The 12,681-nt window shown below is 33.8% G+C and overlaps 1 long non-coding RNA gene across 3 annotated transcripts in view; it reads right to left on the bottom strand.

The window, feature by feature from the left end:
• Positions 1 to 1,026: 1,026 nt before the first annotated feature.
• The window catches only part of LOC135966274 (uncharacterized), a 244,376-nt gene continuing 232,721 nt past the window's right edge, over positions 1,027 to 12,681 (bottom strand). For all 3 annotated transcript variants that reach the window (XR_010579504.1, XR_010579505.1, XR_010579503.1), the window contains 2 exons: positions 12,446 to 12,629; positions 1,027 to 4,905 (listed from right to left, as the gene is read on the bottom strand). This is a non-coding gene — a long non-coding RNA (uncharacterized lncRNA). The remainder of the gene's footprint in view (positions 4,906 to 12,445; positions 12,630 to 12,681) is intronic.

Raw genomic sequence — 12,681 nt, 5'->3', positions numbered from 1 at the left:
ATCCCATTACTGGGTATATACCCAAAGGATTATAAATCATGCTGCTATAAAGACACATGCACACGTATGTTTATTGCGGCACTATTCACAATAGCAAAGACTTGGAATCAACCCAAATGTCCATCAGTGACAGATTGGATTAAGAAAATGTGGCACATATACACCATGGAATACTATGCAGCCATAAAAAAGGATGAGTTTGTGTCCTTTGTAGGGACATGGATGCAGCTGGAAACCAACATTCTTAGCAAACTATCACAAGAACAGAAAACCAAACACCGCATGTTCTCACTCATAGGTGGGAACTGAACAATGAGATCACTTGGACTCGGGAAGGGGAACATCACACACTGGGGCCTATCATGGGGAGGGGGGAGGGGGGAGGGATTTCATTGGGAGTTATACCTGATGTAAATGACGAGTTGATGGGTGCTGACGAGTTGATGGGTGCAGCACACCAACATGGCACAAGTATACATATGTAACAAACCTGCACGTTATGCACATGTACCCTAGAACTTAAAGTATAATAATAATAAATAAATTTTAAAAAAAATGAGATTATGTCTTTTAAAGAAACATGGATAGAGCTGGAGGGTATTATCCTTAGCCAGGAAGAACTAAATACCATATATTCTTACTTATGTGGGAACTGAATGATGAGAACTCATGAACACAGAAAAGGGAACAGCAGATACTGGGGTCTATTTGATGGGTAGATGGTGGGAATAGAAAAAATTAGCTAGTGGGTATTAGGCTTAATACCTGGGTGATGAAATAATTTATATAACAAACCCTCATGACGTAAGTCTACCTATATAACAAACCTTCATATATACCCCTAAATATAAAATAAAAGGGGAAAAAAACAGTAAATGAAGGAGTTTTCTTAATTAGAGGGAGTTAAAAATTTAAGTAAATATAATTTTTTTTTTTTTTTTTTGAGACGGAGTCTTGCTGTGTCGCCCAGGCTGGAGTGCAGTGGTCGCATCTCAGCTCACTGCAAGCTCTGCCTCCCAGGTTTATGCCATTCTCCTGCCTCAGCCTCCCGTGTAGCTGGGACTACAGGCGCCCACCACCTCGCCCAGCTAGTTTTTTGTATTTTTTAGTAGAGACGGGGTTTCACTGTGTTAGCCAGGATGGTCTCGATCTCCTGACCTTGTGATCCGCCCGTCTCGGCCTCTCAAGTAAATATAATTTTTATAAGAAATAAAATAATTAACATTACTATGCAAAAAATCTTCAGTGCAGTTTTTAAAAACTCAGCGATAAAAAAATAAGTAAATCCTATGAACAGGAAATTCACAAAATAAAAAATGTAAATTGCTTAAAATAACCTTATAGTGGTTTGCCATTATTAGTGCGAGTTGGAAAGTCTATGATGGTTGAATACAAAGCAGAATGAAGGTTTAGGACAAAAAGGTAATAAATTTCAAAATTTTAACTTTCATATGTAGGACCAATCTTGGGAAACTGCAAAAGTGAGCAAAATGATTTATGCATAACTAAATGCAATTAATTTTATTTAAAAATTATAAAGCAATAATTTAAATTGTCAGAGATTGATTATATAAAATACATAATTCAGATGGACAGTCATACTGTTAAAGATTATATTTAATATAAATATTTAAAAATAAAGAAATATACAACCATGGTAAGTGATAAAAATATTATATTCTATATAATCTACATTTTATTATATTTATGTATGTGTGTATACAGTGTTAGTACAATGTGAAAAATAAAAATAACTGGGAAGTGTAGACATAAGTAACATTTCAAACTTTATACAAAAAACTCTTGAAAGGATATTGTAATTTTCATAAACTGGAAATTTAGCAGTCACATATGGTTCACATTGTAAACATTTAAGAAAGACGTTTTACACACATAAACAACTAAGAACTGTGAAGGACAGCATGAAATTAGTGTTGTAGTAAAAGATTTGAGCAGAGTTTGGGTATTTTGAAATAGAACAATAATTTCTGCTAAAATAATTCAACAAAGATTTTACACACAATGAAGACTTTCAACTGAACTTTAAAAGCATGACTGAGGCCTACCACAATCAAAAGCCACAAGACATCAACATGTGCATTTCAAGGCAAAAGGAATACAGTCATCTCTCCATATTCATTGGGAATTAGTTCCAAGACCTCCGCGAATATTAAAATCTGCAGAGACCCATGCCCCTTATGGCACATCCCTCCAGGTACTTCAAATAACTTCTATATTACTGATAATACCTAATACAATGTGAATGCTATGTGAATAGCTGTTATACTATTTTTTTTACTGTTGTATTGTTATTATTTACTTATTAGGAATATTTTCTATATCTAGTTGGTTTAATTCATGGATGTGGAACCTGTTTATATGGAGAACTAACTAGTTATTTTTGTGAGGTCAGAGTAGAAGTTGCATGAGGGAAGCCATCTAAGGAATCTGGAACTTTCCCAGCCAGTTACAGTAATTTTGTATTGCCCTATTACAAATAAACATTGAAACTATATCATTTTACCCAAGGTTAGATATAAAACCATTCTCCCTAAGTTTCTCAGGTGAACTACTCAGTGAGTTAAATGAATCATTTTCCTATTTTCTTTTCAAGGGAAATCATGTTACATGATTATAAACACAAATAAATGAAAGCGCAAATTGCAAAGATTTTTTGAGATTAACCTGCTTTTGTTTTGGACAATGCTAAAGCTGAAAATACTTATCTTCTAGAACCCAGCTTTTTTCTTTAAGATGTCCCAGATCAAGTCTCAGGTGTTTGTCAGTCTCAACCGTTTCACATACAACTCCATGTCTTGAAAGTTCCATATACATTTAACTCTTCAAGGAAATCTTAAGACAATAAATACCTTTTTTTCCCAGCAACTTTTGTCTTAGGGTTAGAGCATCTAATTTGAAGAAAGTGTTATAATAAACATTAAAAAAACGGAACTATTAATGTTCTAAACTACTTTTGTCTTTCAATTTGACACAACTTTAAAAATATATATTCCAAAATTAAATGGGGTTCTAGATGTTTTTCAGGATAAAACATTGAGATTGTTTCTATAACATTATACATTTAGCCTTCACGTCTCTAAAGTAAACCAGTTTATCACCATCCTTAAATCTAAAATAGTAGAACTTGACTATTAAATGTATGTATTGCAAAAAGCCATTATTTTATAGACATTTGTAATATTCAAGGAATATGTAATTAAATTACTTGTTTAAATATTTTTTCTAAATTTATAGATGATCTAACTCTAGAAGTCTCCATCAACATTTTGGAATGATTTTTGCTTACCTGTGACATCCAGAAAAAACAATGTTCTTTTTTTTTTTTACACAGAAATCAGTGACATGAGTGGAAAGAAAATAGCACAGAAGGTAGAAACCTGTGTTCTGGAATTAGACTGCTGGCGTTTGAAGCTCATCTCTGCCACTAACCACTTATATGATGTTAGGCAAATTATTTTATCTCTCTGTGCTACTGTTTTCTCAAAAGTAAAATGTGAGTTGCAGTGTAGTTTGTTTAACCCGAAAATTTTGAGATTTGAATATGATAACATCCAAATGCTAAGATGTGTACCTGACACAGGATAAATGCTCAATAATGATAATCTCTTCTTAAAAAATGCACAAAATGTAGAAAGCAATACATTGAATTCCATTCTTTCAAAGGAGCACATATCTAAATGCTGAGTAATTTCTTACGAGACCTTACAGATCTACTCATAGGTCTTTTTTCTATTGTTTCCCTGGAGTTATTCAGAAAAGCATTTTCTTTAAGCAAGTTCTAATGGCTGTCACTATGATTTAAAGCTTTCTACAGAATCTTTCACATAGGGTATGGCTGCCTAAATTACTTTGGACCTAATTTTAGATAAACTGCCATAGCAAGTGTTGAATAAATGCATGAGTAAGCAAAGTAAAGCAAAACAGATATTTAACGTTTGTGACTGGTGTTATCTTTCTGGAGTGTTTGAATAGAAGTAGTTTAGGTTGGTTAATTAGGTTTCCCCCCACCACAACAAAAATTCATGTTCAGAAACAGTACGTTACATTCATCATTTCTCTAAAAGGCTTGTCACTGAATTACCTCTAGCTTGAGAGAGAGAGAGAGAGAGAGAAAGAGAGAGAGAGAGAGAGAGAGTTCAGATCAATTCCGGATACATTTCCTTCCAAGACACCATTTCATCTTTTAACACAATAAATACCAAAATATGAGGTGAAATCCTATATTAAAATACATTTGGGTCAGCAGGATTTTTCAGCAGAAAAACTCTATGATATACATGATGTTGTCTTGGTAAAATTAAATTCTATTCTATTGCCATGATGCATATTAGTTATTAAACTGGGTGGATATCTTTAAAATTAAATAAATTTGATACAATGTATTTGACAAGATGAAAAATGGAGGAAATGGCAACATTCTTCAACCTGCCGTTGAATTTTAAATACAGCTGAAAGTATAATAGAAATGAAAGTATTCGCGGTGGCTCAAGCCGGTAATCCCAGCACTTTGGGAGGCCGAGACGGGCGGATCACAAGGTCAGGAGATCGAGACCATCCTGGCTGACACGGTGAAACCCCGTCTCTACTAAAAAATACAAAAAACTAGCCGGGCGAGGTGGCGGGCGCCTGTAGTCCCAGCTACTCGGCAGGCTGAGGCAGGAGAATGGCGTGAACCCGGGAGACGGAGCTTGCAGTGAGCTGAGATGCAGCCGCTGCACTCCAGCCTGGGCGACAGAGCGAGACTCCATCTCAAAAAAAAAAAAAAAAAAAAAAAAAGAAAGTATGGACTGCACGTGGATGGAGAGGGACTGATATTTCTTCCTGTATTTCTTCTCCCGCACTGTGCATAATGAGCACAAAGATCTTCTCCTCATAGAGCTGGGCCTAGAAATATATTGTAAAAAGATTTCATTTTAGCAGTATTTTTTCAAAATCATTAAGTATTTAAATAACTTTTAATTAGTGTATGTGAATAATTTCCACTTAATCCTCTATGAATTTGTTTTAGGAAATTTGAACAGATAACTCAGACATTGGCCCCTGAAACTCCTCCTTAATATTCAATATTACAAGTGCTTCTACTAAACTGAATGGAAACTTTAAATGCAAATTGACCAGAGGATAAAATCAATAAAATGAACACAAATGCTAAATGACATCAAAGGATAAAAACCACAAGAAAATAGACAAATCAATAAAGTGATGAAAGATGGCTAATGTAAAAGTTATTATTATCAGTCCTAAGCACCAAACTTACTTTTAGAATGTCAAGAGGATTTTCAGACTTTTAGAATGTCAAAAGCTTAGCATTTAAAAGAAAGAAAAATATAGATGCTTTAGTAATTAAAAAAAGCAGTTTTCTTGTCTGGAAAATTGAATACTTGTAACTGTATTCTATTCTCATAATTACAAAAAGGCATTTATTGACAGTTGAATCATTTGAAATTCTTCCTAGGTCTGTGTAGTTTATAGCCGATAACTTCAGGTTTAGTTGACTGTAAACACAGTAAACAATTTTTTTCATACAGTTTTGGTGAAATGTCCTAAGTCTTTGGTACTTCAATATATGTGAAAAAAAAAAATGTATTTACAGACAAAGACAACTGACTTGGGTATTAGGCCACATCTATGCAAAAAAGTTTTATAAAATGTCAAAAAACTTCTTAAATTTGGATCTACTGGTTTTAAAATGCATATCCTCAACACTAAACTAGCAGAGCCAATGGCTGCTAGGCAGTTGAACCAACTCAAAAGGAAGCTCTTTGCCAACACTATGCTTCACAGTTTATTAAGATTATTATTGCCGCTCTATTTTGATCATTCAGTCTTCCCCTGCAGTCCAGATGACTGGCTGCAGCTTTACAGATGAACTATGGGTTTTCCACATAGGTATATTAACAGATGTACTATGAATTTTCCACACATTTCTAAAGAGCAGTTTCTTCCTATTCTCAATTCTAATTCCTGTTCTGTCACTATGAACTTCATTCTTCCCGGCTCCTCCCTTATCTCTTAATTTCTTAATTTTCTAACTCCATATGTCTTCTACTATTCAAAAACAACTTTTTTTTTTTTTTTTTTACCTGTTCACTCAACCGGCAGCATCTATCCATACCCTCACAACTATTCAGGTGGGTTGACGGTTCTAGCTGCAGTTAAAATAAAGCACTCTTACTGTCTAGCTCCTTGCTTCTCAAGAACTTACTAGAAATGAAGGCAATACCCCACCCAGATCTTTTGAATTAAAATCTGCCTTGTAACAAGATCTCCAGATGATTCAAATACACATGAAAATTTGCAAAACACTGAAGCTCACACAGTTCTCTCAGGTGATAAGGCAAGATGACTTTTTTTCTTTGTTACCAAATATTCTTGTCATGTAGTTGGAACAAAGGGGGTGAAGAGAACGTGGGTAAGTCAATGAAGGCTGTTCTCTTCCAGCCACATAAGATGCAAATGAAAAGGGCTACCTGAACACATGCCACTGTAGCACACTAATCACCAATGGTCCAGCTCTCCAAAACAGGTCTCCAGCACCCAGTGCTGTTTTATCATATGATCCTCACTATGTTACTATAGTAAATAAATATTTAAAATAGATAAAATGCTAAAATTTTATTACTTTTTTCTATAAAATATTTTTTTCAACAAAATTAGCTGGTAGGTAGGCACTTCCAAAAACAAACTTTATTTCATGAAACAATATTTCATCATTAGCAATTTAGAAACTGTGCATGCCCACCATTAACTAAGCAAGTGAACCTAGATATATGAGATAAGAGGAACTTATTTTTAGGGAACACAAAAATGTTTTGTAACTGGAAACCTGCAAATATACTTTTTTTAAAGAAAGGAAATACGTACTCATTTCATTATGTATGTGAGTTTGTATGATGTTTTTAGGACTGTCTCATTTTCAATGCTATGCATTTTCAACATGCATACAATATTTAAAAAGACTATTTCAAGATATAGTTTAGGCTCGGGGGCTGAAATTTTGAATTCTCTCTCCATCCGCACTACTGTTTCCATCTACAAAGTGATAGCAATGGCACAATAAGGGTACAAAAACATCATATAAAATGTGTGTAGGGCATGTCTTCCACAATGAAATAAAAGGCTATATTTCAAAACATGGCATTCCATTTTAGTAAAGGTGTACACTGCCATTCTTAAAATAAATACTCTGTGCTCTCAATGTACCTTTCATAAGGCACATAATATATGTCCATACTGCAGTTCTGATGGATTAATATTATTTTCACTCTTGAATCACCATGTATGCAATTATATAATTTCATATTTATATAGAAATTCAATAAAATAAATAATATTCAGTAAAATACAGTGAAGGAAACTTAAGTTATAAGACTAACATATTAATCTCATTTTATTTATTTATAAAAATGCCTAGATTATTATTTTAAGAGTAAGCTTTATTACTGACAGTTCTTATTATTATAGCTCCTTTGGAACCCTTGAAAGACAATTATTGTGAAAAATTAAAAGTTTATTCTGAACTCTTGCTTTTAAAAAAAGATATATGGTAGTGTTTGCAAATCTTAAGGCTATAATCTTTTCTCTCTGTCCCTCCAGGTAGTATACTTCTATCATAATTCCCAGAGGAGAGTTGACTAAATATTTGATTGACTTCCCCTTCGCACACAAACTGACCAAAGATACTATAAATCAATACTTTCTCTTATGAAGTCCGTGGAAACAACTGCTTTCGCTGAGGTGGGGGAAAAAGTCTCCTTTTTTGCTCAAGTAATATTCCTAAGTCTTTTCCACAACACTTTTCTAAAGATACAAATGTTGGGACTATATAGCAGTGGTTTCTTAAATTTATGTATAAATAGGTCAAACTTGATTAAAAACAAGATTACAATTGGTAGTTAAAATATTTTGAAATAGTTACTTAGCTAACTGATTCTCATTTCTGAATCTATATTGTGGAGTACTGGTAAAATACTACAAATTCATGTGATATGTGAGGTTGTGAATCCTAGAGTTGTTTGTCTTGGGATACAAATCTGAATCACCCAGACCAAACGGCAAAAGTCTTGACTTGGGGATACAAATCTGAATCACCCAGACCAAACGGCAAAAGTCTTGACCTTAGACTTGAGGTGATGATCAATTCTCTCCTGTACTGCTTTGCTTCTCAGCAATGAAATATTTGATTATGGGCTAATTATCAGTATGAATTTTTCAGTTCTTACTCCCTGAGAGAAGGGAGTTACTGCTGAAAGTGGTCTAAGATAAATTTTATTCATTTCTAGTAATACTGACACTTGACAAATTATGAAGGAATTATTTTGTTTCTGATGTTATATAAACCAGAGAAGTTGAAGCTTAGAGGAGAAGAACAGGAAATGAAAGATAACTTCCAAGAACCAGTACTAGCTGGAGCTTTACTTCTCTATGTAGCTAAAGAAAACAATCTAAGGGTCAGCATCCTACAATGAAAGCAATATGGTAAGAGTGGTTATATAAGTGAAGACTCCTTAAGGCCCTACCCATTGGTGTTCTGGTGGCAGGTATTAATGCTTTAGGTATAGATATTTAAAGACAGAGAAAAACAAGACTTTCTACCTTAAACCCTGTGAAGAAAACAAGAATAGAGCCAGTGTGAAAAGAAAATGCCTACTTATATATTCCAAGATACTTTGGCAATAAAATGATGCCTTGACATTTTTCCTGCCTTGAAGCTCCTGGTTGCTTATGAAGACTGCAGGGCCCAGGGGAGACAGCATCTAGTGAACCAAAATTTGAGGTTGTATAATATTTTTTAGGTCTTTGGTTATTAATCCACATTATTACACGCAAATCTTAGATATCTGACTTTCAAACAAATTTCAGATATATCATCAGTACAGTCATGAAAACTTGTTAAGAATCTAATTTCCAGATTTGGAGGGGCATATCCCAAATTAGTTACCATAATTTTTTTCATACATATGCTTTACTTTTTAGTCAACAGTAATAAGTAAATTTCCTAAGTAATTAAAACTGACAAGCACCTGCAGTTTTTCTGAATCGCCATACAACAACATATGTATAATTTATTCATTTTTTCTATTATATTTGCAAAATAGAAAAGTATGATCACTATGCATTTTAGTCAAATTCTGTTCTTCACAATAAGATAATATGGCAGTTATATAATTATTGCTCCAAAGTCATATAACTGTCAATATATACTGATGGAAAATGTTTGCACTTTTCTACAATGATCAAAACTGCCACAAGCAATACGCTCATACTAGTCTCAGCCCCTGACATCTTGACATGTTGATGGATCCAAGGAGCAGCTGTTGGACCCCAATAACAAATCAAGGTTTCAAGAAGTTTATGCTGTTTTGTGTCAAGTGCAGTCAAATGCAAAAGGAGAGGAGGAGAGCAGAAAAAAATGGTAAAGGAAAGCGAAGATCTATACCATGTTCAGAAAAGTTCAGAAAAGAGAGTGATGATAGAATGCAAAAATAGCACAGCAATAGTACAATGTTTGACATAATTTGGGATAAAAATCCACAATACTCTTTTCATTCTATATGGACAGTTTTCCTCTATTCTCTTTCTTTCCCCTATACATCAGTAATTCTTTGCATTTTTCACCTTCATGTTCTGTTCCTTTGCCTTCTTTTAGTCTGTAAAATATTTCTCATGCCTCATCTTTCAGTCACATAGCAATTTCTATAGGACTTGTTCATCTCCAAGAGTAATACTTACGGATAAAGGGATTGCTGTTCCAGATCCTTCAGGATTAGTACTGGAACTAGAAAATTCTCCTTTACAAATAAAAGCTTTCCACAAACCACTTTATAAAATATTTGATAATGAAGACAGTGTCCAAAAATTATTTTGAAAGAAACCTAATTGCTTCTATTAAAATTATAAGAAAAAGGTAAAATACAATATGTAATACATTAAAATTATCAAGAAATAGAAAGTTTAAAATGTAATATTTGAGAAAAACATAAATTCAGCTGATGGAAAAAACTGTGAATAAAGAAAAATATATATTGAAGAGTAGAAACATTAGACAAATATAAAGGCTAAAACTGCCATTAGAAATTGATAACATTGCACTGTTATATGAGAAAAAGTACTTCTTAATAGTCCTTAGAAAACTCAATCTGGCAATATGAAGAATTTATTTTAGGACATAGATTCTGATTTCTGAGTTTTAAAGCCCATGGAGATATTAAATGTGTCTCAGAAGACACAGAAATAAAGGTAAAGATAAAAGAACTGCTTCCCAATTCTGAGCAGCATTACTAGTTGCTCCGGAAGATCACAGTGTAACATCAGAAGGTAGAGTATTGAATGAGAATGGGAAAGGGGCCCAAAAGGACTGGCAGAAAATAGGAAGAATTTGATACCCTAGGGAAAAAAAGTCAGCATCTCTATTTCCAGTGATACAGATGTAGGTGTAGCTATTTGGTATTAATCCTCAATTGTTCTACACTTTGACAGTGTGATATGTGTAGGGATTTAGAAAGAAGGCAATAAAATGTCTCCTTGTGGCTGAAGGCATGTTTTCATATGGTTGAGTTTTATGTGATTTGATGGCTCCAAAAGCTGGCTTAGAATTATCGTAGTCATGTTCAATACCTGACCTTTGGAGGACTTGCTAGTGCCCTTAAAACACAAAACACAGTGTATTACATTCTCCCCCTTAACAGCACTGTCATCTGTCAACCTGGCACTTGTTAGGAAAAGAAAGTTTCAAAGAGTGTTTTTATATATGATGAAGGATCACTTTTCAAACAACAGTATCTACCATACATCACACAAGGTCTAATAAATGTTTTCAGTGTTACGTAGATCAATAAATAATTTTACATTCTGTGTTTTAGAATCTCATTGGTTTATACTGCGCACTTGATTGATAAATCCAAATAACACCAAGTTGCTCAAACTTTCTGAGCCTTAGATTTGCCATCTGTCATGTAAGGATAATAGCTGTCCCTATAGTTTTTATAAGATTAAATGAGATTCTTTAATTACACAAAGTCTGGCACATTGTAGGAGTTCAATAAATAGTAGCATTTGCTATTAGTATTGTCGGTGATGTTATTGTTAACATCTATCCCAAAGTACATATGCATATGGACATATATGTACATGCTAATGGATATGTACACATTCAAGGCATTAAAGAAAGGATATTAAAATATTAAAGGCTAAGATATATTTTCATTTAGGAACAAGATATAATAATAGTATAATGAAATGAAAACTTCTCCAGGGTATGTAATTTGTATCTAGTTTTTAAATATGAAATTTTTATGGTGCCTCAATTTTATTGATTTGAAACTCAATTCCTTCCTTTCTTTTTCCAAAGTGGAAGGGAAAAAGAAAATCAATGAAATTCTTCTTTATGTCTCATAATAAGGTAACATATATAAACACATAAACATTTTTCTTGGTAAAAAATAACTCACAAACACACAAACACACACATGCACATATAATATCTTGCCTGGATCAAATGCTTGCTGTGTGATCTTTGAAAAGTCCTTTAACATTTAAGTATCATGTTTTGACTCATAAAATCAAGGCAAATAAGCTATTCTTGATGGTATTGTTTTTAAGCTAAAATTAGATAATTCATAAGAAAGCACTTTGTACATTAAGAAAGTTCAATGCAAATAACTAACGAGAAGACAGAGTGTCTGTAAAAGTATTACATGATCCCTTAGATCTGTTCTTTTAAAAATTATGAATCTAAAAAACTCTTCAATTCAAAAACCTATTATAGTATGCCTCTTAATTTATCTTTCTCCAGCTGCCTGGCAGATATCCCATTTGTTCTGCTGTCTTCCTCTCTTCTTGGTACTTAAATCTTTCTAATTCTAAGAAGGACATCAGCCATATCTTCTGTATAATGAAGTCATATTTATCTATAACTCATACATGCATTCGTTCAAAAAGTTCATTAACATGATACAATATGGGCCAGGCACGGTGGCTCATGCCTGTAATCCCAGCACTTTGGGAGGCTGAGGTGGGTAGATCATGAGGTCAAGAGATCGAGACCATCCTGGCCAACATGGTGAAATCCTGTCTCTACTAAAAATACAAAAATTAGCTGGGTGTAATAGTGTGTGTCTGTAGTCCCAGCTACTCGGGAGGCTGAGGCAGGAGAATCGCTTGAACCTGGGAGGCGGAGGTTACAGTAAGTTGAGATCATACCTCTACATTCCAGCCTGGGTGACAGAGCAAGATTCTGTCTAAAAAAAAAAAAATATATATATATATTTGTATGTATATTTATGTATATATACACACACACACATATATACACACACAATATAAGTTTGCATTTCTGGTTTAAGTTTTGCCATTCACTAAATATAATGGTGAAATATTTGCTATCAGAAAGACAGTGAGAAGAGTCACACAAGAAGAGACACACCATCAGAGATGCATAGTCACATTTCAGCATCCAGATTCCTTTCCCTTTACCCACTTTCAGGATGCTATCTTCCTCTGCTCTCTGGATCTTCCAGCTTTTGTCGGAATTTGCTCAGATGATTTTCCAGACCTTCAAACTGCTTCATCATCTGTTCCTTTTCAGTTGCTTCTACATATTACTCCACCTTCAGAAGGCAAAAATTATGTTCAATAGATTGTAGGCAATAATCTGACTTG

Source organism: Macaca fascicularis, chromosome 11 (assembly GCF_037993035.2).
Source record: "Macaca fascicularis isolate 582-1 chromosome 11, T2T-MFA8v1.1".
NCBI classification, from domain to species: Eukaryota; Metazoa; Chordata; class Mammalia; order Primates; family Cercopithecidae; genus Macaca; species Macaca fascicularis.
The sequence above is the reverse complement of the archived record's forward strand: the minus strand, read 5'-3'. Positions and strand labels throughout refer to the sequence as shown.